We start from the raw sequence: 5,153 nt of genomic DNA on the forward strand, positions 1-5,153 counted from the left end.
GATAGAGAGGTACATGGGAGGTACAGACAACAAAGATGAACCCTTTTGCACATACGGTACTGCATTGTCAGTGAAGGCAAACATGGGTATACGGGTATATAGATGGGTGGACAGGCTGAACTAGTAGGTATGTCTATGAAGCGGGGAGTGTACCCAAGACCATGTATAGGGTTGGCAGACAATGGTCCTATAAGTGTATTTGTGTGACCTGAATTCCCAGGTGTGTAGTAGAGCTGACAAGGGATAAGGTTATAGTCATTCCTTGGTCACAATCAGGTACCCAGAGGGACTGAGTAGTTGAACTTGTGGGCTTGGGACCATAGTTGCAGGGGACATCAAGTTCAATTGGCATAACATACTTCTCAAAACATTGTTCCACCTCCTACTTTGGCAAGTAGTGACTGGGATCTTAAAAGTTTGCATGCAGTCATCTAGATGTAACGATGGGCCTCTCCTTGCTCAGCGCAGAGAAGAATGAAGAAAACTAAAGATTCATGGAAAGAATTAGTCCTAGTGACTGGTATACCATGCGATCTGCAGCCTATACGACTATGTTGTTGTTGTTATGTGCTGTCGAGTCAAACACAACTCATAGCGACCCCTCCTTGGGTTTCTGAGGCAGTATCACTACGGAAGTAGGATTGCTCAACCTTCCTTCCGAGGAGTGGCTGGTGGGTTTGAACCGCCAGAGGTCTGGTTAGCAGGCAAGTGTCTTAGCCACTATGCTACCAGATACGACTATGAGACCAGAACTAGATGGTGCCCAGCTACCAATGTCAACCACTCTGAGGGGGATCTATGTAGGAGACCCTGGCTAGAGAGGGAGAACAATGTGGAACAAAACTCAAAAGCATTTGGGGAAAAAAAGGGGGTGACCAGGTTTGCTGGTCTGATAGAGCCTAGTGGAATCACTGAGACTATGGCCCCTAACTGCCCTGCAGGTCTGGAATTGAATCCACTTCTGTGGCTTCCAGCCAAGCAAAAGACAGTCAGAGGAGTAGAACATTTACCCGGGGTAGATACACTCCTTGGAGAGAACAATCATGGGAGAAAGAAGGGCTATTTTTTCACAGGGAGACAGCTCAGGGAGCAGGGGTGCATGGAGGGATGGACACAGGAAAGAAGTGACTGTTGGGAAGAAGTGGGAGGGGAGCTTTTGCATTGTGGTGAATTGTGGTCAATGTCATGAGACAAAATGTATGTTAACTGCTGTATGGAAAGTGAACTTGCTCTGTAAATCTTCACCCAAATCACAATTAAAAGAAAGAAAGAAAGAAAGGAAGAAGATTGAGTAAGAGAAGAAATTAAAAAATTCCTTGAATCAAATGAGAATGAAAACATAACATACCAAAATGTATGGTACAAATACACATCAAAAGCAGTGATCAGAGGCCAATTTGTAGCAGTAAATGCATACATCAAAAACGAAGAGCCAAAATCAATACTTTAAACCAACATCTCCAACAATTAGAAAATGCTCAGGAAGAAAAGCCTACAGTCACCAGAATAAAGGAAATAATAAAGATTCAAGCAGAAATCAAGGAAACAGAAAGGTGAAAGACAATAGAAAAAATCAACAAGACTAAAAAAACCAAACTCACTGCCATGGAGTTGGATTCGACTCATAGTGATCCCTTCTTTGGTTTCCAAGGCGATATCACTACAGAAGTGGATTGCCCAACCTTCTTTCCGAGGAATGGCTAGTGGGTTCGAACCGCCAGCCTTCTGGCCAGCAGTCAAATGCTTTAGGCACTACCCCACCAGAGATCCTTCAATAAGACTAGAAGTTTTTTTTTTTTTTTTTTTTTTTTTAAAAAAAAAAAAAAGATGAATAAAATTGACAAACCACTGGCAAATTTAATGTTGGAAAGGAGGGACAGAATACAAATAACAGGAATAAGAAAAGAAATGGGTGACATCACAACAGAACCAACTGAAATAAAAAGGATAATATCAGGATACTATGAAGAACTGTACTTCAACAAATTTGAAAATCTGCAAGAATGGACAATTTTTCTAGAAACACACCACTTACCAAACTAACACAAACTGATGTGGAATAGTTGAACAGATCTGTGGTAGTAATGATTGTCTGGCAACTTGGCTTGGCCTGGTTGAATGGCTGGGCAGCTGGTGGTAGTTATCACCATGATGAGACTGGCAATCAGCTCCATGGGGGATCTACCACAAGCAGCTGAGTAGCTGCCTTTGGGATGTGGTCTGCTTCCTGTATATAAGGAGAAGCCTTGGGAATGGCCTCTAGTTTATGGCACCTTGAAACCTGCATGTAGCTGTGTCGTTCAGCAGCCTGCCATCCTCTGCCAACCTTGGGACTTACAATAGACTTGAATTAATGGCCTGCCATGTGATTTGGTAATATTGGGACTGTGCCTTTTCACTTGTAAACCTTGTGCTTGGCAGCCTCAGCAGCCAGCAGCTGTCTGAGTGAAGAAAAGGCTCTAGCTTCAGTGGACTGGAAGCTGGAGACAGAGCTGAAGCCCAAGGCTGAGGAGTTCACCCAGCCCCTAGAGACTGGCACTTTGAACTTGGATTTAAATCGTCCAAACTGTAAGAGAATAAACTCCTGTTTGTTAAGGTCATCCCATTTGTGGTATATTTCTTGTCAGAGCGGTAGTAGGTAACCAGAACAAGATCCACAACAAAAGAAGAAATAGAATAGGTCATAAAAAAATTACCAAAAATTACCAAAAAAGTCCTGGCCTAGATGTCTTCACCAAAGAATTCTACCAAACATTCAGATAAGAACTGACACCAATCCTACTCAAACTACTCCAAAAGATACAAAAGGAGGGAATGTTCCCTAATTCATTTTATGAAGCAAGTATAACCTTGATACCAAAATCAGGCAAAGACATCACTCAAAAGAAAAACTACAGACCAATATCCCTCACAAATATAGATTCAAAAATCATCAACAAAATCCTAGTCAATAGACTCTAACAACATAGCCAAAAAATAATTCATTATGACTGTGTTAGACTGGGTTCTCTAGAGAAACAAAATCCAGCAAAGCTTATATATATATAAACAGAGAGAGAAATTTATCTTAGGAGAATGGCTCACAAACATATAGAAGCTGGCAAGTCCAAAGTCCCTGGAGCAAACATCAGGTTGGAGGATTTTCCTAGCTTCTGCAACTGCAGAGGCCGAGAAGGTCAAGGCTGGTAGGCAGTACACCGGCTGTTGACTCCAACGACTGATGAATCCAAGATCTCCAGGCCAAATGGTGGACTGCTCATTCATGGACAGTTGTAGGCAGCACAACAGAATCCTGATCCACAGAAGAATGTCTCTCTTCCCAGGATGTCCCTGGGTATCCTGGAAGCAGGCCACACTCTTAGGGAAACTCCCCTTGAACAGATTGGCCACTCAGAACACAGTCATCCGATCCCATCATGGGAACAACCACACAGGACTGGGGTCCAGCCAAATTGACACACAGCTCCAACTATCACAATGACCAAGTGGAGTTCATAGCAGGTATGCAAGGATGGTCCAACATTAGAAAAACAATCAACGTCATCTACCACATATATAAAACAAAGGAGAAGAACCACATGATCATATCAGTCGATGCAGAAAATCCAACATTCATTTCTGATCAAAACTCTCAGAAATTTAGGAATAGAAGGGACAACCCTCAACATAATAAAGGGCATCTATGCAAACCAACAGCCAACATTTTTCTCAATGGAGAGAGACTGAAACCATTCCCCTTGGAAACAGGAACCAGACAAGGATGCCCTCTATCACCACCTCTATTATATTGTATTGGAAGTCCTAGCCAGGGCAATAAGGCAAGAAAGGGAAATCAAAGTAATCCAAATTGGTAAGGAAGTAGTAAAACTATCCCTATTTGCAGTTGATATGAGCCTATACCCAGAAAACCCAAGAGACTCAGTCAAAAATCTACTGGAACTAATTGAGAAATTTCGCTTAGTGGTGGGATACAAGAGCAACATATAAAAATCAGGTGGATTCCTCTACGCCAGCAAAGAGGTTGCTGAAGAAGAAATAAGAAAATCAATACCATTTGCAATAGCTACAAAATAAGTAAATAAAATACTTGGCAATATATTTTACCAGGGACACAAAAGACCTGTACAAAGAACACTATAAAAGACTACTTCAAGAAACCATAAAAGATCTACATAAGTGGAAGAACATTCCATATTCATGAACAGGAAGATTGAACATTGTGAAAATGTCAATTCTATCCAAAGCAATCTATACATTCAATGCAATCCCAATCCAGATCCCACCAACATTCTTTAAGGATATGGAAAAAACAATCACTAACTTTATATGGAAAGGAAAGAAACACTCCTTGGAGAGAACAATCATGGGAGAATAGCAGGGCGATGTGTGCACAGGGAGACAGCTAAGGGGGCAGGAGTGAATGGGAGGGAAGGACACAGGGAAGAAGTAACTATGGGGAGGAAGTGAGAGGGGAGCTGTTACATTGTGGTAAATTGTAGTGAATGTCATGAGACAAAGTGTATGTGATATGCTGTATGGAAAGTGAATATGCTCTATAAACTTTCACTCAAATCACATACATACACACAAAAGGCAACATATTGGCTTCCATATTTAAAAAGCTCAGAGACAGCACTTGTTCATGTGACTTTTGATCCTGGATCTCAGGACTCAGCAAGACAGGCTTGCTTTTCCTCTTTCTATTCTGCTGTGAGTGGGGTTGGCTTCAAGTGTTAGCTGGTTCATCTTCTTTAGCTGCTCTTGAGGCCACGTGACTCTCTGTTTACATTTAACAGGAAATATAGAACACCTTTGCCCAGGATTCCCAGCATAAGTCCCAAGGATCACTCTGATTGTCCTGACTAAGGTCACAACCTTCAATCAATAAAAGTGGACTTCTCTTATACATGTTATTCCATCACTTGCTTTCTTATTTAATATATCCTGGAGATCTTCAGCCTGTATACCTCTAGGATAGTGCAAAAACGGCAAGGAGGCCACATGTTCTGACCTCCTCTAACCCAACAAGAGGAAGACAGGATTACCAGCAGTAACCCAAGGCCTATTCCTGCCAGGCCAGACATGCTGCCTCCCCCCTCCAGCCCTTGCTCCAACTGTTCCTCCCAAAGCACCCACCACCTCTCTCCTGGGTT

This window comes from Orycteropus afer, unplaced genomic scaffold (genome assembly GCF_000298275.1).
Source record: "Orycteropus afer afer isolate SDZICR_OR568_19922 unplaced genomic scaffold, OryAfe1.0 scaffold00377, whole genome shotgun sequence".
Classification (NCBI taxonomy): domain Eukaryota; kingdom Metazoa; phylum Chordata; class Mammalia; order Tubulidentata; family Orycteropodidae; genus Orycteropus; species Orycteropus afer.